Consider the following 27743-nt stretch of genomic DNA (forward strand, 5'->3'; position numbering starts at 1 on the left):
AATGTATGAGTATAATAGCCATACTACAAAAAAGGCCTATGACCACGCTTTTTTTGCCACGCTTTAAAAGTAAAGCGTGGCAAAAAATGATCAATGACCACGCTTTTGTGAGGGTGGCGATTGAATAGAGATTTGGTCACGTTTTTTCTTGCCACGCTTTAAAAACGTGGCGAAAAAGGTCAACGGCCACGCTTTTGGAGAGATGGCAATTGATTAGAGATATGGCCACGTTTTTTTTTGCCACACTTCAAAAACGTGGCTATAGAGTGAAACATGGTCGTTTAAAAAACGTGGCAACAGATCTTCATTATGGTTGCGGTTATGAAGCGTTGTCAAAGGGTTATTGAACAATGAAACCCTTATGACCCATAAGCTTCGATCCGGATCTCCTCCTCGCTCTTTATTGAACAAACAAACCCTCGTTGCTCTCAACTCTCAACTCTCATCTCCATGGCAACCTTGGAAGAGGGCAGATCCCCGTTGTGCCATTAGCCTCGTCTCCTCCTCGTCACTAGCGTCGTCACTAGCGCCGATCTCCTCTGCATCTTCCTGCCACCATGCCCTAACCCTCACCATTGCCTTCCTTGTCATCGCGCTGCTACATCCCCTCCACCGCGCCTCCGCCTCGCGTGTGCTACATCCCTCGTTCGTGTTTGCCTCGATTTTCCCTGCTGGTGAGTTCACCTCTGCTTTGCTCAATTTTCCCTGCTGGTGCATTCGTCTCTGCTGGGCATAGCTCCACAAGATCCCAGCCCCTTCAATGTAAGCTCTTCCATCGTTTTCTACCACTTCATACTCCCCCACTCATCTAATTACTCTCCTGAATTCACTTTTCTTTATTAGCTTATTTACTTTCTGCTTCCTACAGAATCATGTGTTTCAAATACATCGAAATGAACCCTAGGCACGCGTGTATTGCTCTTGTTAGTTTTGTGCCTTTGATTTCGTTTTAGCTTTCGCTAGGTTAAGAATCTGTTTCTCATTTGGTGAATTCGCATAGAAAACATTTGAGCTTTCTAGGGGGTTTCACACTCATAAAATAAAATGTTTCGCTCTGCTCTTCCTTATAAAAAGTATGAAAGATATTTAACTAACTGAAATTCATTTCACGGCACATGTAGAGGGAGGAAAAACTAGTTGATAAGATAATAAAATAGTTGAATTTTATCATATATATCAGCTAAATTATGGTGCTCTTAGTATTTTTCTGTAATAATATTATTAATTAAAAAGGTTGAATAAGCTAAGCCCTGCTGATGTCGATATCATTTAGTATGTTGGAAGTGATGATTGTGAAGAAGCTAGAGAGAATTGAATATTTACATTTTACATTTTAGTAAATTTCCTCACAAATCTTATTTTAATATAGAGTATCATGTTTGAATTAAACTCTAGATAATTAATTTTTTCTATCATTCTTATTCTCATAGAATTATAAAACTTAGAAATACTTGTTTAGTATGTTTAATGCGTGTTCTAAAAGTTTATTTTTATCCAAATTTTTATTATGTATTGGATTGATTAAATGTATAATTATTTTCTGTATTAAAAATTTGCAAATCATTGATATTATATGATGACACATTAGAGAGGATAATTTTACACTTTATTTTCGTAAAAACATGGAAACAGTTTGATACAAAGATTGCAGGGAAAGCCAGTCACGTGAAGAGGGAGGATAGTTGTCAGATAGTTGCTAAACAAAGAACAAGTAAAAAAGGTGTGACAACAGAAGTTTAAGAAGGGAGAAAAGCCCCCGCTGAGGGGTGTGTGATGTGAGTAAGATTTTTTTGCTTCCATATGAAATTAATTATTAAGAAGATCTGTTTAAATCTTTTGTGGGGATGTATTTGTTGTAATTTTGTTTGTATTGTTTAGGATTAATGATTAATACAAGAGATTCTATTGCAAAGATATATGGAATCGTTAGATTAAGAAAACGTCAAGTAGGAAGAGAGAAAAGAGTTACGGATTTGAAGGACTTGAAAAGAAATTGTTCCATTTTGGTATTTTGCAATGACATGCTTAAAGTGGAGGCTTTATTTGGAAATAATTGAAAGAATACCCTATGCTTTCAAATAAATTAATGCTTTTTACTTATTCAAAATAAGCCTTATTTGATCTACTTCTATTGCCATTCAAGCCAAATGATTGTATAGAGTTAGTGTAGTTTGTGTTTTTGAACAATTTAGTGTAGTTAGTGTATTTATTGCTTGTAAATTGCACTGGCATTGTAGCTTGTAGGCATTAATTAAAATTGAAGGGAAGGGGGTCCTAATGCATTTCCCCATCAGCAATCAGCAGCTCCCAACACTTGCTTCCATTTTCCCTTTTTTATTCCTTCACATTCACATCAACCCACTTTATACTTTGCATTAACTAGCAACCACTTTTTGTATAAAAGAAATATAAGTTTATTCATGTTTTTCAATTGGTGTTACCACAGTTATTTAAATTGTATTAAAGTTTAAGAAAATTGAAAACAAAATTATGGGTTAGGACTTGGGAGTATAGAAGTATAAATGGCACAGCATGATGAGTGGATTTTAGTAGTAGTAGAAAGAACAAATGCATTAGGCCATTTAAGGACATTCTACTCTCTTGCAATTTTTAATTAGCTGTTTGGGTTTCATTATTCATGTCCATTGGAGGGTTGTCTAAGTGAGAATTTGTCAATTTTTATCACAGATTCACAAAACTAGTCGGTTTTGCCACTGAACTGATCTGTAAAGAACTCCAAGCACTGAAACCACTACTTAGGTAACCATTTTTGTATGCTGCTGAGTTAATTTCATTTGATAAATCATTGACAGTGAGTGGTCATGAGCAAAGAGCAATATATATTATAGCTACAGATATATATACATACGAATGTTTGACTTCCAATATAGACTTTGAATTTATTTTTTATTTGAATTAAAAAAAGGAGAATTTCAAATATATTATCAGTTTGAAATTTATCTACGTTATCATTGAATTATGTGTCAATTATAAGAATAAATATGTGTGTGCTTTCTATTTGGCTTACCTTTTCATAAGGAATTAATTATGGGGCTGATTTAAAAGTGATTTTGTAGTTGTATCTGAATTTTCTTATGTTCTCGTTCTAGTATTGTTTTGAATGCATGTATGTAACGAGCTATAATATATATTTACAAGGAAATAATCAACCCAAAACAAAAATCAATTATGGATTGGCTCTTTCCATTGAAAAAGTATTTTCAATGTAGCATTAGATTTTGTTGCAAATTTTAATATATTTTTTGTATTTGAGTATTAGTTTTCTAATGTGTAAAACAATTATAGCAAAAGTCGTCACTAATAACTGTTTGATTTGTCTTGTAATAAAAATTGTATATTATATTTATAAGTTTCGTAATAAAAAAAGACCGAAAATTTATATTGTTCAGCGATGTAGATCAAGGAAAAGATTTTTTTTTTTAATTTGACAAGGCTTTCGCCACGCTTTAAAAGCGTGGCCCTATCTCTCCCTATCGCCACGCTTTTAAAGCGTGGCTGTATCTCTCCCTATCGCCACGCTTTAAAAGCGTGGCCGTATCTCCCACATACAGCCACGCTTTTAAAAGTGGCAATTTGTAAAAGGCATGGCAAAAAAAGTGTGGTGATAGGCTGAAAAAAGTGTGGCGATAGAGCAACCGCCACCCTTTCAGAAGTCATCCTTTCAAAAGCATGGTGGTAGCTCAAAAAGCGTGGCAAAAAGCTATCGCCACACTTTTTTTAGTTTCTCGCCACGCTTTAAAAGCGTGGCAATAGATGTGTATTCTTGTAAGTACTAGCCGCAACCCACGGAGTTTAGGCCGACTAGTTATATACATACATACAGAGTTTTGAAAGTTAAAACAGCATATAAAACATATCTCTCAAAGTTAGCCTCTAAGGAAAATAAAGATAAAAAAGTGAGACTACTAAACAAAATATCCAAAATGACTCCAAAAGATAATCAAGATCCTCGGCTTTGTTACCATCTCGCAATTTATCGAGGTGGATTACAACCTGCATATGAAAAACAACAAAAGAATATGGTATGAGAACCGAAGGTTCTTAGTATGATAACAATGCCCAGTAATGTAAGATATAAGATCCCGGCATGCTAGAGACAATCCTAGAACTTCATATCCGGCATAAGATTTAGACTCAAAGCATAACTAAATTTAAAACCATAACTTTAAAACCATAATAAAAATGGGGTAATCTAGTTTAGGGAATTTTCTAAACTAACATTCACACCGTTGTCTTACAGCCTTCACCAGCCTAACCGCCATGCGATCCTATCGCCACCACCTATCGAACCTCCTCAATCTCAGTAGAAAACACAAGTAATTCATACAAGTAAAACACAAGTAATTATCAAGTAAAGCACAAGTAATTATCAAGTATAGGGAATTTTCTAAACTAACATTTACACCGTTGGCTTTTTCTGCTTGCTTTTTTTCTTTTTCTTTTATATTTTTTTTCGCAAGCTTCTTCTCTTTCACTGCTTTTTCTTGCTTAAAGAATCAATTATTTTTTATTTTTCAGATTATCAATAACATTTTTCTTGTTCATCATTCTTTCAAGAGCCAACAATTTTAACATTCATATACAACAAGATAAAAAATAAGCATTGTTCAAGCATTCATTTAGAAAACAAAAAGTATTGTCACCACATCAATATAATTAAACTAAATTCAAGGATGAATTCGAAACTCATGTACTTATTGTTCTTTTGTATTAAAAACATTTTTCATTTAAGAAAGGTAAAGGATTCATGGAATTATTCATAGCCTTAAGACATAGTTACTAAATACTAATGATCATGTAGTAAAGACACAAACATAGACAAACATGAAGTTTAAAAACCAAAAAGTAGAGAGATAGGAACAAGGAAGTTAAGGAATGAGTCCACCTTAGTGATGGTAGCGCCTTCTCCTTGAAGGACCAATGGTGTTCTTGAGCTCCTCTATGTCTCTTCCTTGCCTTTGTTGTTCCTCCCTCATAGCTCTTTGATCTTCTCTAATCTCATTAAGAATGATGGAGTGCTCTTGATGTTCCACCTTTAATTAGTTCATGTCATGACTCAATCCTTTTAGAGAAGTGTTGAGTTGTTCCCAATAGTTGTTTGGAGGAAAATGCATCCCTTAAGGCATCTCAGGGATTTCTTGATGATGAGCTTCTTCATGCGTCTCTTGAGATCCATGAATGGGCTCTCTTGTTTGCTCCATCCTCTTCTTAGTGATGGGTTTGTCCTCTTCAATGGGGATGTCTCCTTCTATGACAACTCCAGCTAAATAGCATAGATGGCAAATGAGATGAGGAAATGCTAGCCTTGCCAAGGTGAAGGGCTTTTCGACTACTTTGTAGAGTTCTAGAGAGATGACTTCATGAACTTCTACTTCCTCTCCAATCATGATGCTATGGATCATGATGGCCCGATCCACAGTTACTTCGAATCGGTTGCTAGTAGGGATGATGGAGCGTTGGATGAACTCCAATCATCCTCTAGCCACATGCTTAAGGTCCAGTTTTCTCAATTGAACCGGTTTGTCTTTTGAGCCTCTTTTTTATTGAGCTCCTTCCACACATATGCCCATGAGGACTTGGTCCAACCTTTGATCAAAGTTGACCCTTCTAGTGTAGGGGCGTGCATCTTCTTGCATCATATGCAAGTTGAATGTCAACCTTACATTTTCCGGACTGAAATCTAAGCATTTATCCCGAACCATTGTAAGATAATTCTTTAGATTCGGGTTCATACTTTGATCATGGTTCCTAGTGATCCATGCGTTTGCATAGAACTCTTGAACCATTAAGATTCCGACTTGTTGAATGGGGTTGGTAAGAACTTTCCAACCTCTTCTTTGGATCTCATGTCGGATCTCCGGATACTCATTTTTCTTGAGCATGAAAGGGACCTTAGGGATCACCTTCTTCTTGGCCACAACTTCATAGAAGTGGTCTTGATGGGCTTTTGAGATGAATCTTTCCATCTCCCATGACTCGGAGGTGGAAGCTTTTGTCTTCCCTTTCCTTTTTCTAAAGGTTTCTCCGGCCTTAGGTGCCATCAATGGTTATGGAAAAACAAAAAAAATTATGCTTTTACCACACCAAACTTAGAATGTTACTCGCCCTCGAGCAAAAGAAGAAATAATAGATGAAGAAGAAGAAGATATAGAGGAGAGGGAGAGAGATGTGTATTAGGCCAAGAAGGAGAAGAGAGGGTTGTGTTGTGTGAAAATGAAGAAGTGTGGAGGGGTTTATATAGTGGAGGGAGAGGGAGTAGGGTTCGGTCATTTAGAGTGGGTTTGGGTGGGAAAGAGATTTTGAATTTGAAGGTATGTGGGTTTTATGGGAAAAGAAAAGAGAAGGTGAGTTGAGGTAGGTGGGGATCCTGTGGGGTCTACAGATCCTGAGGTGATCTTGTGGGGTCCACAGATCCTGAGGTGTCAAGGATTTCTCATTCCTGCACCCTTTAGGTGTGTAAAACGCCCTCTGTATGCAATCTTGGCGTTTAACGCCAGACTGCAGCATGTTTCTGGCGTTAAACACCACTTCCATGCTTGATTTGGGCGTTCAACGCCAATCTGCAGCATGTTTCTGGCGTTAAACGCCACTTCCATGCTTGTTTCTGGCGTTTAACGCCAGCTCTTCTCAGGGTGTAATCCTGGCGTTTAAACGCCAGACTGCTGCTTGTTTCTGGCATTCAACGCCAGCTTCATGTTCTGTTCTGGCGTTGAACGCCAGCCAGATACTCTTTACTGGCGTTTAAACGCCAGTAAGCTCTTCCTCCATGGTGTGTTTTTTCTTCTGTTGTTTTTTATTCTGTTTTTAATTTTTGTAATTGTTTTGTGATTCTACATGATTATGAACCTAATAAAACATAAAAGAACAATAGAAATATAGATAAATAAAAATTGGTTTGCCTCCAATAAGCACTTCTTTAATGTCAATAGCTTGACAATGAGCTCTCATGGAGCTTCACAGATGTTCAGAGTATTGTTGGGACCTCCCAATACCAAACTTAGAGTTTGAATGTGGGGGTTCAATACCAAACTTAGAGTTTGGTTGTGGCCTCCCAACACCAAACTTAGAGTTTGATTGCGGGGCTTTGTTTGACTCTGTATTGAGAGAAGCTTATCGTGCCTCTTTTTCATGGTTGCAGAGGAAGGTTCTTGAACTTTAAACACAAGGTAGTCCCCATTCAATTGAAGGACTACTCTCTTCTGTCAACATCAATTACAGCTCTTGCTGTGGCTAGGAAGGGTCTTCCAAGAATGATGGAATCATTCTCATCCTTCCCAGTGTCTAAGATTATGAAATCAGCAGGGATGTAAAGGCCTTTAACCTTTACCAACACGTCCTTTACCAATTCATAAGCTTATTTTATTGACTTGTCTGCCATCTCTAATGAGATTTCTGCCATAAACTTCTCCATTACAGAGAGTGGCATAAGATTTATACCTGACCCCAGGTCACACAGAGCCTTCTCAAAGGTCATGGTATCCAAGGTACAGGATGTTAAGAATTTACCAGGATCTTGTTTCTTTTGAGGTAGGGTTTGCTGAACCCATGTATCTAGTTCACTAATGAGCAAGGGAGGTTCATCTTTCCAAGCCTCATTACCAAACAACTTGGCATTTAGCTTCATGATGGCTCTTAGATATTGAGCAACTTGCTCTTCAGTTACATCTTCATCCTCTTCAGAGGAAGAATAGTTCTCAGAGCTCATGAATAGCAGAAAGAAGTTTAATGGAATCTCTATGGTCTCTATATGAGCCTCAGATTCCTTTAGGTTCTCAATAGGGAACTCCTTTCTGTCTGGGAGACGTCCCATGAGGTCTTTCTCATTGGGATTCACGTCCTCCCCTTTCTCTTTGGATTCGGCCATTTTGATTATATCAATGGCCTTGCACTCTCTTTTTAGATTCTCTTCTGTATTACTTGGGAGAGCACTAGGAGGAGTTTCAGTGATATTCTGACTCAACTGGCCCACTTGTGCCTCGAAATTTCTAATAGAAGACCTTATTTCACTCATGAAACTTAAAGTGGCCTTAGATAGATCAGAGACTATATTTGCTAAGCTAGAAGGCTCTGCTCAGAATTCTCTATCTGTTGCTGAGAAGATGATGGAAAAGGCTTGCTATTGCAAAGCCTGTTTCTTCCACCATTATTAAAGCCTTGTTGAGGCTTTTGTTGATCCTTCCATGAGAAATTTGGATGATTTCTTCATGAAGAATTATAGGTGTTCCCATAGGGTTCACCCATGTAATTCACCTCTGCCATTGCAGGGTTTTCAGGATCATAAGTTTTTTCTTCAGAAGATGCCTCTTTAGTACTGTTGGATGTATTTTGCCATCCATTCAGACTCTGAGAGATCATGTTGACTTGCTGAGTCAACATTTTGTTCTGAGCCAATATGACATTCAGAGTATCAATTTCAAGAACTCCCTTCTTCTGAGGCGTCCCATTACTCACAAGATTCCTCTCAGAGGTGTACATGAATTGGTTAGTAGCAACCATGTCAATGAGTTCCTGAGCTTCTGCAGGCATTTTCTTCAGGTGAATAGATCCACTTGCAGAATGGTCTAATGACATCTTAGACAATTCAGACAGACCATCATAGAATATATCCAGGATGGTCCATTTTAAAAGCATGTCAGAAGGACACTTTTTGGTCAGCTGCTTGTATCTTTTCCAAGCTTCATAGAGGGATTCACTGTCTTTTTACTTAAAGGTTTGAACATTCACTCTAATCTTACTCAGCTTTTTAGGAGGAAAGAACTTGGCCAAGAAGGCTGTGACCAGCTTATCCCAAGAGTTCACGCTATATTTAGGTTGAGAGTCCAATCATACTCTAGCTCTGTCTCTTATAGCAAAAGGGAAAAGCATAAGCCTGTAGACCTCGGGATCAACCCCATTGGTCTTAACAGTATCACAGATCTGCAAGAATTCAGTTAAGAACTAAAAAGGATCTTCTGATGGAAGTCCATGAAACTTGCAATTCTGTTGCATCAGAGAAACTAATTGAGGCTTTAGCTCAAAATTGTTTGCTCTAATGGCAGGGATTGAGATGCTTCTTCCATGTAATTTGGAATTTGGTGCAGTAAATTCACCAAGCATCTTCCTTGCATTATTGTTATTATTTTCGGCTGCCATATTCTTTTTCTGTTCGAAAATTTCAGTTGGGTCCTCTTTAGAGTACTGTGCTTTAGCTGCTCTTAGCTTCCTCTTCAAGGTCTTTTCAGGTTTAGGATCAGCTTCAATAAGAATGCGTTTTTCTTTGTTCCTGCTCATATGAAAGAGAAGAAAACAAAGAAAGAAGAGGAATCCTCTATGTCACATTATAGAGATTCCTTTATGTGAGTAGAAAAAGAGGAGAATAGATGAAAGAGAAGAAAAATTCGAACACAGAAGAGAGAAGATGGTTCGAATTTTTGAGATGAAGAGAAATGTTAGCAATTGAATAAATAAATAGAAGAAGATGAGAGGGAGAGAATTTCGAAAATTGTTTTTGAAAAATTGGTTAGTGATTTTCGAAAATTAAGAGAAGAAATAAAATTAAAATTAAAAGTTTGAAACAATTAGTTAATTAAAAAGATTTTTTTAAAAAAGAGAGGTAATTTTCGAAAATTAGAGAGAGGAAAGTAGTTATGTGGTTTTGAAAAAGATAAGAAATAGTAAAACAAACAAAAGTCAATTAGTTGAAAAAGATTTGAAATTCAATTTTAAAAAAAAGATATGGTTTGAAAAAGATTTGATTTTTTTTAAAATTAAAATTAATTACTTGACTAACAAGAAACTAAAAGATATGATTCTAGAATTTAAAGATTGACCTTTCTTAACAAGAAAGTAACAAACTTCAAATTTTTGAATCAATCACATTAATTGTTAGTAAAGTTTTCGAAATTTTGAAATAAAAATAAGAAAAGATTTTGAAAAATATTTCAAATTTTTGAAAATCATAAAAGAAAAATGAAAAAGATTTTATTTTTGAAAAAGATTTTGGAAAGATAGGATTTTAAAATTGAAATCTTGACTTGACTAACAAGAAACAACTTATTTTAAAAATTGTTGACTAAGTCAACTCAAAGATTTCGAAAATTATGAGCAAAACATGGAAAATATATTTTTTATTTTTGAATTTTTAATGATGAGAGAGAAAAACACAAATATGACTCAAAACATGAAAATTTTAGATCAAAACCAATGATGCATGCAAGAACACTATGAATATCAAGATGAACACCAAGAACACTTTGAAGATCAAGATGAACATCAAGACTTATTTTTGAAAAATTTTCAAGAAAAGAAAAACATGCAAGACACCAAACTTAGAAATTTTTCATGCTTAGACACTATGAATGCAAGAATGCATATGAAAAACAACAAAAGACACAAAACAAGAAAATATGAAGATCAAACAAGAAGACTTTCCAAGAATAACTTGAAGATCATGAAGAACATCATGCATGAGTTTTCAAAAAATGCACAAATTTTTAAAAATATGCAATTGACACCAAACTTAAAAATTGATACTAGACTTAAACAAGAAACACAAAAATATTTTTGGTTTTTATGATTTTATTAATTTTTTTATAATTTTTTTTTCGAAAATTACTTTTTGGATAAAACAAGAACAAAGAAAAATTTTTGAAAGATTTTTGAAAATTTTTTGAAAAGAAAATTACCTAATCTGAGCAACAAGATGAACCGTCAGTTGTCCAAACTCAAACAATCCCTGGCAACGGCGTCAAAAACTTGGTGCGCGTAAATTGTGATCATCAACAATGGCGCCAATAGACTTGGAGCTCTCAAACGTGAATCACACTTTGTCACAACTTCGCACAACTAACCAGCAAGTGCACTGGGTCGTCCAAGTAATACCTTACGTGAGTAAGGGTCGATCCCACGGAGATTGTTGGTATGAAGCAAGTTATGGTCATCTTATAAATCTCAGTTAAGCGGATTCAAATGGTTATAATGGTTTTTGAATATAAAGATAAATAAAGCATAAAATAAAGATAGAGATACTTATGTAATTTATTGGTGGGAATTTTAGATAAGCGCTTGAAGATGTTGTGTTCCTTCTAAATCTCTGCTTTCCTACTGCTTTCATTCAATCATTCTTACTCCTTTCCATGGCAAGCTGTATGTAGGGCATCACCGTTGTCAATGGCTACTTCCCATCCTCTCAGTGAAAATGGTCTAAATGCTCTGTCACAGCACGGCTAATCATCTGTCGGTTCTCGATCATGTCGGAATAGAATCCATTGATTCTTTTGCATCTGTCACTACGCCCAACAATCGTGAGTTTGAAGCTCGTCACAGTCATTCAATCCCTGAATCCTACTCGGAATACCACAGACAAGGTTTAGACTTCCGGATTCTCAAGAATGACCGCCAATAATTCTGGCTTATACCACGAAGACTCTGATCTTTCGGAATGGAGGCTAAGAGACACGCGCTCAATCTAAGATAGAACGGGAGTGGTTGTCAGGCACGCGTTCATAAGGACGGTTGATGATGAGTGTCACGGATTATCACATCCATCAGGTTGAAGTGCAGCGAATATCTTAGAATAAGAATAAGCTTGAATTGAATAGAAGAACAATAGTAATTGCATTAATTCTTGACGTACAGCAGAGCTCTACACCTTAATCTATGGTGTGTAGAAACTCTACCGCTGAAAATACATAAGTGTTGGTCCAGGCATGGCAGAGAGGCCAGCGGCCAGCCCCCAAAACGTAATCAATAGTCTCCTAAGATGAACAATTGATTAAAACTGAGACCAAAGATGTTTAATATAATAGTAAAATGTCCTATTTATACTAGACTAGTTACTAGGGTTTACAGAAATAAGTCTTAGTGTAGAAATCCACTTTCGGGGCCCACTTGGTGTGTGCTTGGGCTGAGCTTGAGCTTTACACGTGCAGAGGCTTCTCTTGGAGTTAAACGCCAAGTCGTAATGTCTGTTTGGCGTTTAACTCTGGTTTGTGACATGTTTCTGGCGTTTTACTCCAGAATGGAGCATGGAACTGGCGTTAAACGCCAGTTTGCGTCGTCTAAACTCGAATAAAGTATGGACTATTATATATTTCTGGAAAGCTCTGGATGTCTACTTTCCAACGCAGTTAAGAGCGCGCCATTTGGAATTCTGTAGCTCCAGAAAGTCCATTTTGAGTGCAGGGAGGTCAGAATCCAACAGCATTAGCAATCCTTTGTCAGCCTCCTATCAGATTTTTGCTCAGGTCCCTCAATTTCAGCCAGAAATTACCTGAAATCACAGAAAAACACACAAACTCATAGTAAAATCCAGAAATGTGAATTTTGCATAAAAACTAATAAAAACATCCCTAAAAGTAGCTAGATCCTACTTAAAACTACCTAAAAACAATGCCAAAAAGCGTATAAATTATCCGCTCATCAGCAGCATTCTTGAGATCCGGAAAGTCTAAACCTTGTCTGTGGTATTCCGAGTAGGATTTGGGATGGGATGACTGTGACGAGCTTCAAACACGTGACTGTTGGGCGCAGTGACAATGTGCAAAAGGATCAATGGATCTTATTCCGACACGATCGAGAATCGACAGCTGATTAGCCATGCGGGAATCCGTAGCGGATATGTTTTCGCTGAGAGGACAGATGATAGCCATTGATAACAGTGATCCACCAACATACAACTTGCCATGGAAGGGAGTACGCATGATTGGATGAGGACAATAGGAAATCAGAGGCTCAGAGGGAACAAAGCATCTCCATACGCTTATCTAAAATTTCCACCAATGAATTGCATAAGTATCTCTATCCTATTTTATGTTTTATTTCTTTTTTAATCATCAAAACCTCATAACCCTTTGAATCCGCCTGACTGAGATTTACTAGATGACTATAGCTTGCTTCAAGCCGACAATCTCTGTGGGATCGAGCCTTACTCACGTAAGGTATTACTTGGACGACCCAGTGCACTTGCTGGTCAGTTGCGCAGAGTTGTGGGAAAAGTGTGAACTCACGATTTCGTGTACCAAGTTTTTGGCGCCGTTGCCGGGGATTGTTCAAGTTTGGACAACTGACGGTTCATCTTATTGCTTAGATTATGTAATTTTCTTCTTGTTCTATTTTCAAAAAGTTTTCAAAAATCTTTCAAAAAAATTTTTCTCTTCTTTTTTGTTTTTTTCAAAACAATTTTCAAAAAATTACAAAATTTTTTATAAAATCATAAAATCAAAAATATTTTGCATTTCTTATTTGAGTCTAGTGTCAAATTTTAAGTTTGGTGTTAATTGCATGTTTTTATTTTTCTAGCATTTTTTGAAAATTCATGCATTTTGTTCTTCATGATCTTCAAGTTGTTTTTGATGATTATCTTGGTTTGATCTTGTGATTTTCTTGTTTTGTGTCTTTTCTTGTTTTTCATATGCATTTTCGAATTTTTAGAGTCAAAAGTTTGGTGTCTTGCATGTGTTTCTTTTCTTAAAAATTTTTCAAAAATAAGTTCTTGAGTTCATCATCATCTTCAAAGTGTTCTTGGTGTTCATCTTGAAATTCAAAGTGTTCTTGCATGCATTTTTTGTTTTGATCTTAAATTCTCATGTTTTGAGTCATTTTTGTATTTTTCTCTCTCCTCATTAAAAATTCAAAAATAAAAAATATCTTTCCCTTATTTCTCTCATAAATTTCAAAATTTTGGATTGACTCAGTCAATTTTTTTTAAATTTAGTTATTTCTTGTTAGTCAAGTCAAAATTTCAATTTAAAAATTCTATCTTTTCAAATCTTTTTTCAAAAATCAAATCTTTTTTATTTTTCTTCTTAATATTTTTGAAAATTTTAAAAATTAATTTTCAAAAATTTTTTCTTATTTTTATTTCATATTTTCGAAAACCTTGCTAACAATTAAGGATTTGATTAAAAAAATTTTAAGCTTGTTACTTTCTTGTTGAGAAAGGTTCAATCTTTAAATTCTAGAATCATATCTTTTAGTTTATTTTTAGTCAAGTCATCAATTTTAATTTTAAAAATAAAATCTTTTTCAATCATATCTTTTCAAATTTTAATTTCAAAATCTTTTTCTAACTTCTTATCTTTTCAAAAGTACTATTTCTTATCATTTTCAAAACAATCTAACTACTTTTTCACTTCTCAATTTTCGAAAATCACTAACAACTTTTTCAAAAATCTTTTTAATTAACTAATTATTTTAAACTCTAATTTTATTTTATTCCTTTCTTAATTTTCGAATACTAACTAATATTTAAAATAAAAACAAAAATATTTTTCCTTTTATTTAATATTCGAATTCCTTCTCTCTCATCTCTTTCTATTTATTTATTTATTTACTAACACTTCTCTATTTCTTAAAATTCAAACCCTCTCTCCCACTCTGTGTTCGAATTCTCTTTATTTTCTCTCTACCTCATTCTTCTCTTCTTCTCTTCTTCTACTCACACAAAGGAATCTCTATACTGTGACATAGAGGATTTCTCTTCTTTTCTGTTCTTTTCTTTTTCACATGAGTAGGAACAAGGATAAGGATATTCTTGTTGAAGCCGATCTTGAACCTGAAAGGATTCTGAAGAGGAAGCTAAGAGAAGCTAAAGCATAACTCTCTGGAGAGGACCTGACAAAAATTTTCGAAAAAGAAGAAGACATGGCAACCGAAAATAATAACAATAATGCAAGGAAGATGCTTGGTGACTATGCTGCACTAGCTTCAAACTTCTATGGAAGAAGCATCTCAATTCCTGCCATTGGAGCAAACAACTTTGAGCTTAAGCCTCAATTAGTTTCTCTATTGCAGCAGAACTGCAAGTTTTATGGACTTCCATCAAAAGATCCTAATCAGTTCTTATCTGAATTCTTGCAGATATGTGATACTGTTAAGACCAATGGGGTTGATCCCGAGGTCTACAGACTTATGCTTTTCCCTTTTGCTGTGAGAGACAGAGCTAGAACATGGTTGGACTCACAACCTAGAGAAAGCCTGAACTCTTAGGACAAGCTAGTCAATGCTTTCTTGACCAAATTCTTTCCACCTCAAAAGATGAGTAAGCTCAGAGTGGATGTCCAAATCTTCAGACAGAAGGAAGGTGAATCCCTCTATGAAGCTTGGGAAAGATACAAGCAATTGACCAAAAGGTGTCCTTCTGACATGTTTCTAGAATGGAGCATCATATGTATATTTTATGATGGTCTGTCTGAGTTATTCAAGATGTCATTGGACCACTCTGCTGGTAGATCTCTTCATTTAAAAATGCCTGCAGAAGCCCAGAAACTCATTGAAATGGTTGCAAATAACCAGTTCATGTACACTTCTGAGAGAAATCTTGTGAATAATGGGGTGACTCAGAAGAAAAGAGTTCTTGAGATTGACACTTTGAATGCCATATTGGCTCAGAACAAAATATTGACTTAGCAAGTCAATATGATTTCTCAGAGTCTGACTGGATTGCAAGCTAAAGACGCCTCCTCTGAAGGAGAAGCTTATAACCCTGAGAATCCTGCAATGGAAGAGGTGAATTACATGGGAGAATCCTATGGAAACACCTATAATGCTTCATGGAGAAATCATCCAAATTTCTCATGGAAGGATCAACAGAAGCCTCAACAAGGCTTCAACAACAATAATGGTGGGAGAAACAGGTTTGGCAATAGCAAAGCTTTTCCATCATCTTCTCAAAACCAGACAGAGAATTCTGAGCAGAGCCTCTTTGGCTTAGCAAACATAGTCTCTAATCTATCTAAGACCACCTTCAGTTTCATGAATGAGGCACGGTCCTCCATAAGAAATTTGGAGGCACAAGTGGGTCAGCTGAGTAAAAGAATTACTGAAACTCCTCCTAGTACTCTACCAAGCAATATAGAAGAGAATCCAAAAAGAGAGTGCAAGGCCATTAATACAACAAAAATGGTCGAACCTATAGAAGAGGAGGAATACGTGATTCACAGTAAGGAAGACCTCATGGGAGGTGCACTGGACTACAAGGAGTCCCCTATTGAGGAACCACAGGAATCTGAGACTCATCTAGAGACCATAGAGATTCCACTGAATTTCATATTACCATTCATGAGCTCTGATGAGTATTCTTCCTCTGAAGAAGATGAAGTTATTACTGAAGAGCAAGTTGCTTAGTATCTAGAAGTAATCATGAAGCTGAATGCCAAATTATTTGGTAATGAGACTTGGGAGGATGAACCTCCATTACTCATCAGTGAACTAAATGCATTGATTCAGATGAAATTACCTCAAAAGAAAGAGGATCACAGAAGGTTCTTGATATCATGCACCATAAGCACCATGACCTTTGAAAAGGCTCTGTGTGACCTAGGATCAAGTATCAATCTCATGCCACTCTCTGTAATAGAGAAATTAGGGATCTATGAGGTACAAGCTACAAGAATCTCACTAGAGATGGCAGACAAATCAAAGAAAAAGGCTTATGGACTTGTAGAGGATGTCTTGGTAAAGGTTGAAGGCCTTTACATCCCTGCTGACTTCATCATCCTTGGAAGACCCTTCCTAGCCATATCAAAGGCTATAATTGATGTGGACAGAGGAGAGTTAGTCCTTCAAGTGAATGAGGACTACCTTGTGTTAAGGCTCAAGAATTTTTCTCTGTAAACATGGAGAAGAAGCATGAAAAGCTTCATCCAACTCCCTCCATGCAGAGTCAAGCAAAGCCCTCACATCCAAACTCTAAGTTTGGTGTTGGGAGGCCACAATCATGCTCTGAGCATCTGTGAAGCTTTGTAAGAGCTTCTTGTCTAGATATTGACATTAAAGAAGCGCTTATTGGGAGGCAACCCAATTTTATTTATCTATATTATTTACTCTTTTATTTTATTTCCATTGTTATTTTATGTTTTCTTTAGGATGATGATCATGTGGAGTCACAAAAATAACTGCAAAAATTAAAGCAAAATAAAAAACAGCATCAAAAATAGCACACCATGGAGGAAGAGCTTATTGGCGTTTAAACACCAGTAAGGATACCATAAAGGGCGTTTAACGCCCAGCCTGGCACCATTCTGGGTGTTAAACGCCAGAATTGGCAGGCAAACTGGCGTTTAAACACCAGTAAAGGTAGAAAAATAGGCGTTTAAATGCCCATCCTGGCACCATTCTAGGTGTTTAAACACCAGAACTGGCAGGCAGACTGGCGTTTAAACGCTAGAAAAGGGTAGCAGACTGGCGTTGAAACGCCAGAAAAGGGCATTAGCCCGGCGTTTAAATGCCAGGAATGGCACATAGAGGGCGTTTAATGCCAGAAAGGTGCAGGGATGAAAAATTCTTGATACCTCAGGATTTGTGGACCCCACAGGATCCCCACCTACCCCATCTTACTCTCTCTCCTATTCACACTTCTCCATAACACTCTACCCAAAACACCACTTACATCCATTCCCTAATTCGCATAAACCCATCATACAACCCACCTACCCCCACCACTCAAATTCAAACCATTTCCCTCCCAACCCACCCCATCTCACACGAACCAACTCCCTCTCTTACCCTATAAATACCCCTCCTTAATCCTTCATTTTCACACATCACAAACACTCAAAACCCCCCTTGGCTGAACCCTCTCAAGCATCCATCTCCCACTTTTCATCTTCTTCTACTCTCTTCTTTCTTCTTTTGCTCAAGGACGAGTAAACGTTTTAAGTTTGGTGTGGAAAAAGCCTTGCTTTTTAATTTTCCATAACCATTAATGGCACCTGAGGCCGGAGAAACCTAAAGGAAGAGGAAAGGGAAGGCAATTGCTTCCACCTCTGAGTCATGGGAGATGGAAAGATTCATATCAAAGGTCCATCAAGACCACTACTATGAAGTTGTGGCCAAGAAAAAGGTGAATCCCGAGGTCCCCTTCAAGCTTAAAAGGAGCGAATATCTGGAGATCCGACATGAGATTAGGAGAAGAGGATGGGAAGCTCTCACCAATCCCATTCAACAAGTCAGAATCTTAATGGTTCAAGAGTTCTATGCTAATGCATGGATCACCAAGAACCATGATGAAAGCATGAACCCGAACTCAAAGAATTGGCTCACAATGGTTCGGGGGAAATATTTAGATTTTAGTCCGGAAAATATGAGGTTAGCATTCAATTTGCCAATGATGCAAGGAGATCTTCATCCTTTCACAAGAATGGTCAACTTTGATCAAAGGTTGGACTAAGTACTCATGAACATCTGTATGGAAGGAGCTCAATGGAAGAGAGACTCCAAAGGCAAGCCGGTTCAACTAAGAAGGCTTGACCTTATGTCTGTGGCTAGAGGATGGTTGGAGTTCATCCAACGCTCTATCATTCCTACTAGCAATCGATCCGAAGTAACTGTGGATCAGGCTATCACGATCCATAGCATCATGATTGGAGAGGAAGTGGAAGTTCATGAGATCATACCTCTAGAACTGTACAAAGTGGCTGACAAGCCCTCCACTTTGGCAAGGTTAGCCTTTATTCATCTCATTTGTCACCTATGTAGTTTAGCTGGAATTGTCATAGAGGAAGACATCCTCATTGAAGAGGACAAGCCCATCACTAAAAAGAAGATGGAGCAAACAAGAGAGCCCACTCATGGACCTCAACAAACGCATGAGGAAGTCCCTCATCAAGAAATCCCTGAGATACCTCAAGGGATGCATTTTCCTCCACACAACTATTGGGAACAACTCAACACTTCTCTAAGAGATTTGAGTTCCAATATGGAGGAACTAAGGATGGAGCACCAAGAGCATTCCATCATCCTTCATGAAATTAGAGAAAACCAAAGAGCCATGATGGAAGAACAACAAAGGCAAGGAAGAGACATTGAGGAGCTCAAGCAATCCATAGGATCTTCAAGATGGAGAACTAGTCGCCATCACTAAGGTGGACCCATTCTTTAATTTCCTTGATATTTGTTTTTCTATTTTTCAATTTTTTATTCTTTATATTTGTCTCTGTTTGTGTCTTTATTACATGATTGTTAGTGTCTAGTGTCTATGCCTTGAAGCTATGAATGTCCCATAAATCCCTCACCTTTCTTAAATTAAAAATGTTTCTAATTGCAAAAGAACAAGAAGTACATGAATTTCAAATTCTATCTTGAAATTAGTTTAATTATTTTGATGTGGTGGCAATACTTTTTGTTTCTGAATGAATGCTTGAACAGTGCATATTTTTGATAGTGAAGTTTATGAATGTTAAAATTGTTGGCTCTTGAAAGAATAATGAAAAAAAAAGAAATGTTATTGATAATCTGAAAAAAATCATAAAATTGATTCTTGAAGCAAGAAAAAACAGTGAAAAAAATAAAAAGCTTGCGAAAAAAAAAAGTGGCGAACAAAAATAATAATAAAGAAAAAAAGAGAAAAAGAAAAGAAAAAGCAAGTAGAAAAAGCCAGTAGTCCTTTAAACCAAAAGGCAATGGTAAAAAGGATCCAAGGCTTTGAGCATTAATGGATAGGACGGCCCAAAGGAATGAAATCTGGGTCTAAGCGGCTAAATCAAGGTGTCCCTAACCATGTGCTTGTGTCATGAAGGTCCAAGTGAAAAGCTTGAGACTGAGTGGTTAAAGTCATGATCCAAAGCAAAAAGAGTGTGCTTAAGAACTCTGGACACCTCTAACTGGGATTCTAGCAAAGCTGAGTCACAATCTGAAAAAGGTTCACCTAGTTATGTGTTTGTGGCATTTATGTATCCGGTGGTAATACTGGAAAACAAGATGCTTAGGGTCACGGCCAAGACTCATAAAGTAGTTGTGTTCAAGAATCAACATACTGAACTAGGAGAATCAATAACACTATCTGAATTCTGAGTTTCTATAAATGCCAATCATTCTGAACTTCAAAGGATAAAGTGAGATGCCAAAACTGTTCAGAAGCAAAAAGCTACTAGCCCGCTCATCTATTTAGAACTAAGCTTTATTGATGTTTTGGAATTTATTGTATATTCTCTTCTTTTTATCCTATTTTGTTTCCAGTTGCTTGGGGACAAGCAACAATTTAAGTTTGGTGTTGTGTTGAGCGGATAATTTATACGCTTTTTGGCATTGTTTTTAGGTAGTTTCTAGTATGTTTTAGTTACTTTTTAGTATATTTTTATTAGTTTTTATGAAAAAATCATATTTCTGGACTTTACTATGAGTTTGTGTGTTTTTCTGTGATTTCAGGTATTTTCTGGCTGAAATTGATGGACCTGAGCAAAAATCTGATTTAGAGGATAAGAAAGGACTGAAGATGCTGTTGGATTCTGACCTCCCTGCACTTGAAGTGCATTTTCTGGAGCTACAGAAGTTCAATTGGCACGCTCTCAATTGCGTTAGAAAGAAGACATCTTGGGCTTTGCAGCAATGTGAAATAGTCCATATTTTATCCGAGATTTGATGGCCCAAACTGGCGTCCAAACGCCCACGAGAGACCCTTTTCTGGCGTAAAACGCTAGAACTGGCACCAAAGCTGGAGTTAAATGCACAAACTAGAACCAAAACTGGCGTTTAAACTCCAAGAGGAGCCTATGCATGTGAAAGCTTCAATGGTCAGCCCAAACACATACCAAGTGGGCCCCGGAAGTGGATTTCTGCACTATCTACACTTAGTTACTCATTTTCTGTAAACCTAGTTTACTAGTTTAGTATAAATTGCACTTTTTACTATTGTATTCAGATCTTTAGATCATTTTTGAGACTATCTTTGGATCACTTTTGATCTCTTGATCACGTTTGGGGGCTAGCTGATGCATGAAAACTTGTCTCTCAACAAATTTCCCTTCGGCAAGTATACCGAATTGTCGTCAAGTAAAACTCACAATAGAGTGAGGTCGAATCCCACAAGGATTGATTGGTCAAACAACTTTAGTTAGAAGAATATGCTAGTTGAGCTAAACCGAAATTAGATTGAGAACTTGCAGAAATTTAAATGTCTGGAAAGTAAATAACAGAAATTAAAGTGCAGAATCTTAAATGGGGATTCGGGGTAATGAGCATGAAAATAAATGGCAGAAAGTAAAGAGAATGGGTAAGATCAGAAATGGGGTAATCATTGGGTTCAGGAGATGTTGCATTCTCTGGATCAAGTTCATTCTTATCTCTTCCTCAATCAATGCATTCATTAATCTCCTTGGCAATCTTAAGTGATTGGATCCCAATTCCTTGGCAATCCAATCTCTCTAAGCTTGAACAATTGCCCAATTCCTTAATTTAATTACTCATAGGAAGAGATGAAGTGTGCTCACTGATTATACCACATGTATTTCCAAATCAAAGTGTTGGGAGGATTACATGTCACTATATCCGCCCAAACCCCAATTTGGTCCAACATGAGAAAGCATTTCTAGCATGATCTCCTCATCCCTTTTCCAAGGCTCAAAGGAGATCCAATTATGGAGAGTTTCTTTTCCAAGACAACTAACCAATTGAATTAAGATCGAAAGCTTTCTAGTAAGACCAAGAAAAAAGAAAGAAGAAGAAGAATGAAAACTATAATTGATCCATCAAATTACAACAGAGCTCCCTAACCCAATGAAAGGGGTTTAGTTGTTCATAGCTCTAGAAATGAAAAATGGCAGAAAAGAAGAATCCATGCTTAAAGTGTAGAAAAGTAAATCTATAGAGAGTAGTTCCCAAAAGTGCCCAGCTTCTCTATAGTTCAAAACTACTCCTATATATACTACTCCTCTTGATCTTCTAGTGAATTCTTCAAGTCTTGGATGTGGGCTTTGGATCTTGAGTTGAAGTAGTTCTCATCTTTAGTGGGCCCAGCTTGCAGAGAAATATGAATTAGGCTTGGGTATTTAGTAAGATTAACGTTGAGTGCCATTATGGGTTCGAGAATGTTAGTGGCATTCACTTTTTTCACTAACGTTCCACCCTTATGTACCCACGTTAACTCCAACGTTAGTGGTCTTAACGTGACCACTAACGTTGCTTTCTCAAAGATTTGCCAACGTTATTGGGACTCACTTTTCCCAATAACGTTGGCTTATACCCATTCGCGAACGTTATTGGGAATCACTTTTCGCATTAATGTTGCTTGGTGCCTTTTGTTCCTACGTTAGAGTTCACGTTAGTGTAGCTAACGTGACTCTTAACGTGGGTGTGTCTCACCTTTGAGAGCGTTAGTGACACTCACCTTTGTCACTAACGCTCCAAATGCCCAAATTCTCTACGTTAGAACTCACGTTAACTAAGTTAACGTGGCTCTTAACGTAGTAGTGATGCCATCTTCCAACGTTACTGACAAAAGTGAGTGTCACTAACGTTGGCCCTTTGATCTCAACTCCACGTTAACTTTCACGTTAATGGTCTTAACGTGAAAGTTAACGTAGGCAATGCTAGTTGGTCCAACGTTAGTGACAAAAGTGAGTGTCACTAACGTTGGATTTTGTTTTCCTCTTCCACGTTAGAGTTCACGTTAACTAAGTTAACATGACTCTTAACGTGGATCATTGCCAAGTTCTCCAACGTTAGTGGTGTTCACTTTTACCACTAACGTTGGAGGAAAATGTTATTGGTGTTCACGTTTTCTCTTAACGTTGCAGTTCCCTTTTGCTTCTACGTTAACTACCACGTTAACTTAGTTAACGTGGCAAGTAACATGAGCTATGGATGGCTTCGCAAGCGTTATTGGTGATCACTTTTCTCATTAACGTTGTAAGCTTTTTACCACGTTAGTGTTCATGTTAACTAGGTTAACGTGAATACTAACGTGGTTCTTCCTTGCTTCCTTTGCCCTGAAATCAAGCAATTAAAGTGCATCAAAGCTCTAGCCAAAGTCATGAGATTATGCATCATCAATTTATCATGAAATTCTAGCAAAATTCTCATGAAATCATGCAAAGTTCACACTAGTTGCTTGAATCAAGGTGTGAGTGTATTTTCATCTAAAACTTGTCTTATTCACTAAGAAAATGCATGAAACTACCCTAAAACAGTAAAAAAAGGGTCAGTGAAACTGGCCTAGATGCCCTGGCATCACAACACCAATCTTAAAGCTTGCTTGTCCCTAAGCAAGTACTGAAGCATAAGAAGAATGAAATGAAAGAGAGAGAAGATAAAATAGAAGTAGAATTCCTGGTTTATGGGGTTTCATGCATAGCAACTTAGGTTCCTCCCCTTTAGGTTTCAAGCCTTTATCAACTCCTTGGTCACTTTCTTGATTGCATCCTTTGAGATTTCTTTCTTATTGATCCTTCTTTCTTTTTTTCAAAGTTTATTTTTTTTTGCTAAGTGCTTTGTAAAAGGGCGACTCTTTATGATAAGTGATGCGTGAGCATCTTATCTATCTTTTCCTAGTGAATTTGTATTTAATTTGTTGAGTTTAATTAAGAATTAATTAAATTTTAGCCACTATGGATGCTATTTTGAGTTTTGCGCAATTTTATTTATTTTAGGTAGCACTCGGAGGGATTTGATGAAGTTTCTGCAGAGAAAAAGAAGAAACCAAAGAGATGACCAGCGAAGACCGATGCTGACGCATGGCTCACGCGACCGCGCGGAATGGAGAAATCGCAATGACGCGATCGCGTGCCTGATGCGAACGCGTGGACTGGAATCTGCATATATGACGCGAGCGCGTGGACGACGCGGATGCGTCACATACGTGATCTGCAATAATACAGAAAATGTTGGAGGTGATTTCTGGGCTGTTTTGACCCACTTTCCATTCCATAAAACACAGATTAGAAGCTGTAGAATGGAGAAAGCAAGTGGTCCCCACCCATCAACTGAAAATCTGTTAATTAATTCGAATTTAAATTCAAATCTTAACTTTTAGGAAAAGATATTATTTTTATTTTTATTTTAGATAATTAGATTTTAAATTAATTAGGATTAGATATAAAAAGGGGAGACTTCTCTTCTATTAGGTAGATTACATTAGAGGGATTCCATTAGGAAATTCTATACAAATTTACATTCTACATTCCATGAGCAACTAAACCTCCACTGTTAAGGTTAGGAGCTCTGTCTATTTGTATGGATTGATTTTATTACTTTTTCTATTTTAATTTATGTTTTGGATTTATATTTAAGAATTGTTTTCGTTCTTTATCTTATGAATTTGGGTGGAACGGAAATATGACCCCATGTTCTAATTGAGTTCTTGTATAACTTGGAAAAACTCTTTACTTGAACAACAGTTTGATAACTTGGAAAAGCTCTATACTTGGACAACAGCTTGAAAACATATTCTCCTAAATTCTAATTATCTGGATTTAACGGGATACGTGACATATAATCCTTTTATTCTTTGGGCAATTAGAGTTTTTGTGGCATGCAAACTGGAATTTGATCATGTACCCTTTAATTAGAATTAATTGACCAAGGAATTGGCAGTTAATGAATTTTGAAGGAGACTAGGAAGGTCTAAGGAATTAGGGTCTAGTCACATATAGTTTGCCATAAATTAAATCCTACATAATTAAAATAGTTAGTAAGAAAAGTTAATCCGGAAAAATAGATAATTCTGAAGCCTTAACTGTTTATCCATATTTTATTCCCAATTTATTTAATTGTCTATACTTTTGATATTTTGATTTCGAACATAAACCTTTTGAACATCTCAAAACCAATTTCTGCTTGCCTAACTAAGCCAATCAAATACTATTGTTGCTTGATCCATCAATTCTCGTGGGATCGACCCTTACTCACGTAAGTTATTACTTGATACGACCCGGTGCACTTGCCTGTAAGTAGTGTGGGTTGTAAATACCGCACCAAGTTTTTGGCGCCGTTGCCGGGGATTGATTGTGATTAACAACTATTAGTTGTTTGATTGCTTAGATTAGGCACTTTATTTTTATTCTTATTAAAATCTATTTTAAAAAAAAACAAAAAAATTTTCAAAAAAAAACTTATTTAATAGCACTTATATTTTTGGTAATTTTTGAAATTAAGTTTGGTGTCCCCGTAGTAATTTTTCTTTAAAAAAAAATATTTATGTTTTGTCTTCTTTGCTTTTCTGTTTACCACATGGTGCGTTTAATCCTTTTTAGTGTTTTGTGCTAAGGAAAAATAATGGAAAGAGATCACATGGGTTACTACTGAATGGATTACTACTCACACCCAAGTAGTGATTCAAATTATGGTAGATGGAAGAACTATCCAAATTTTGGTTGGCAAAGCCAAAACCAAAGAAACTTCAGTGCTCCATGTTCCAACTACCAAGAACTATCATCTTTCTACCTATGTCAATAGCCACCATCAGATATTGAGACTTCTCAGAAGAAGAGTGTTATGGAAGTAGAAACTCTTAATGCTATTCTTGCCCAGAACAAGCTTATGACTCAGCAATTAAGTCTACTTACTCAACAGATGAGTGGCATGCAAGTCCCAACTATCAACACCCAACACCAAAATTTTGAGTGGGGAGAGCAACCTCAGAGGCCACAAAATTTTAATCATAGTTCTCAGGGTGTTTTTCAACAGAATAATTCTAATAACCACCAGTTTCGGTCTTCTCAGTCCCAACAGAACAATGATTTGGAAGCAATCTTGAAAAGTTTTATACGGGAAACCAGAGCCTCAATAAGAAACTTGGAAGTGCAAATGAGCCAAATAAGCAAGCAATTAGAAGAAGAGGAACATGCACAACCTCCAATGCCCTTGGTAAGTAATGAAGAAGAGATTGCAAAAAAGAAAGCCATCAAGAGAGAGAGGCTGAAATTGAGGAAGCTTGCAAAGAGGTGGAAGAATTCAAAGAAGAACACAAGGGAGTGGAGCTTGCAAGACCTCTCCCAAAGCCATCACCATCCAATACAACAATCAAGTGGGTAAAATTCCCATCCTTAACCTGTACTTTCCCACTTGAATATGGGCTACTAGAGACGGATGGTCAACTTAGAGCTCTTTGTGGCATTAAGAGTAAGAGGAAGATGGTTAGTGGCAAGAGATATCAAGCAAGGTTCAGTATGGTTGCATGCTCCAAATTAAAGTGCAAGGATTGGTGTAGAGCTAATTTGAATGGGTCTAGAAGGTTGTTTGGATGTCTCTGTGAGAATTCAGATTGCTTGCCACCAGGTGGAAATAATGGTGATCCACAAGAAGACGGACGTAAAAGCAAGATTTGAGACCCTGGAATTCATCCCCAAAATCAACTCTCTTGGGGCCTTGTCACTTGCTTCAAGTTGCTCAAAGGCGTTATACGCCTGGTTTGGGATCCCGGTAGCCATTGGAATTACAAACATTGGTGGGGATTCCTGGATCAGTACAAGCACAAGCCACCATGACAAGGAGCTCACCACATGTCCAACGTAAGGACTTTAACTAAAAGTGCTTGGTGGGAGACAACCTACCGTGGTATGATCGTTTCTTTTCATTCTTAGTTGTTTTTCGTAATAGTAGTTTTCACATTTATTTTGTTTTTATTGAGTTCTTACTAATTTTCTGATCATGTAGCTATTTCATCTCAGGAACCGAAAACCTCAAGCTAAAAAAAAAAAATGCCACGCCACGCGACCGCATTAGCGACGCGTCCGCGTCGCAAGGAGAGGGGAGAAAATAAAAACGAACAGAGAGTCACGCTGGAGTGTGGCTGGAGGCATGCTAGTGGCACAAATCGCCCCACGCGACCGCATCCCCGACGCGTCCGCGTCATGTGGGAATATTAGCCTCCCAGGCGACCGCGTGACCCACGCGGCCGCGTGCCCTGATTTTCGACGTAAAAAGGGTGCACAACCAAATATTGTGCTGGAATGGTGCTAGCTTGGTGCTAGACACATAATCCCTATCACGCGAACGCGTCGCCGACGCGTCTGTGTCATTCCCTTCTGAAGCCACTCACGCGATCGCATTCCCCACGCGATCGCGTCACCCCAAATTTGGCAAATATTTAAATTCAAACAGAGAGTTGTGCAGGCGCGAGGCTGTACTCGTGCCTGAAGCATAACATGGGTCACGCGACCGCGTGACCGACACGACCGCGTCAACTAACTAAAACGCAATCACGCGAACGCGTGCCCCACGCGTTCGCGTCGCTTTCGCCATACTAGTTCGCCACCCAGTTTTCTTTCTTTCTCTCTCTCCCGATCCTAATTCTCTCTTATTCTTTTATCCTTTTATTTTTCTCTCCTCATAATATTTGTCTCTTCTATTTTCAGTTCTTATTTGCTTGAGAACAAGCAAACCTTTAAGTTTGGTGTTGTTGGACGTTGCCTTATTGTATTTCTGGCACCAAAAGGGAGGCGAATCATCTTCACGGAGGAGCACAACCTGAAAAATAAAGCAATCGCTAGGATAACTAAGGTGGTTGAGTTCCTTTCATTTTTATTCCTTCTTTTTTTTTCTATGTTATGTTCCGGTTTTCTGCTATTTTACTTTGTCTGTTGCATGATCTTTTATTAGTTAGAATCCTAGGATTAGTTTTCTTTTAATTGCTTTAATTCTGAAAAGATGTTTCATGTACCACTCACTGAACTTGAATATAAAAAGAAAAGAAAAAAAAGTGATGTATTGCATGAGAAATTGAGTTAATTTTAAGAATAGTCTGATTTACTTAAAGGTGGTGGTATTTTCTGTGATTTTTGAATGCATGATATGAACAGTGCATATTTAAATTTGAATCAAGGGATGTTGATGTATAAGGAACAGGAATTTGGAGAATTATTATGACTTCTCTGAAATAAACAAAAATTTAATCCTTGAAACAAAAGAAACAGCAAAAGAAAAAAAAATTATTATATAAATAATAATTAAAAATAAAAGCAAGGTCCAAGGTTCTGAGCATCAATGAGTAGGGAGGTCAGACATGATTAAAAGCTCTAAGAGTTGTTTCC

At 37.1% G+C, this 27743-nt stretch overlaps 1 long non-coding RNA gene and 1 other non-coding gene across 2 annotated transcripts; one reads left to right on the forward strand and one right to left on the reverse strand.

Moving 5' to 3' along the window:
- The first annotated feature begins 375 nt into the window (after nucleotides 1-375).
- LOC107493741 (uncharacterized) lies at nucleotides 376-2982 on the forward strand. The gene is made up of 3 exons (XR_001593071.3): nucleotides 376-762; nucleotides 1652-1775; nucleotides 2689-2982. It is a non-coding gene; the product is annotated as an uncharacterized LOC107493741 (long non-coding RNA).
- A 12060-nt stretch (nucleotides 2983-15042) lies between these two features.
- LOC127740180 (small nucleolar RNA R71) lies at nucleotides 15043-15146 on the reverse strand. The gene has a single exon (XR_008000861.1). It is a non-coding gene; the product is annotated as a small nucleolar RNA R71 (small nucleolar RNA).
- Between the last annotated feature and the right edge of the window lie 12597 nt (nucleotides 15147-27743).

Source organism: Arachis duranensis, chromosome 6, assembly GCF_000817695.3.
Source record: "Arachis duranensis cultivar V14167 chromosome 6, aradu.V14167.gnm2.J7QH, whole genome shotgun sequence".
Classification (NCBI taxonomy): Eukaryota; Viridiplantae; Streptophyta; class Magnoliopsida; order Fabales; family Fabaceae; genus Arachis; species Arachis duranensis.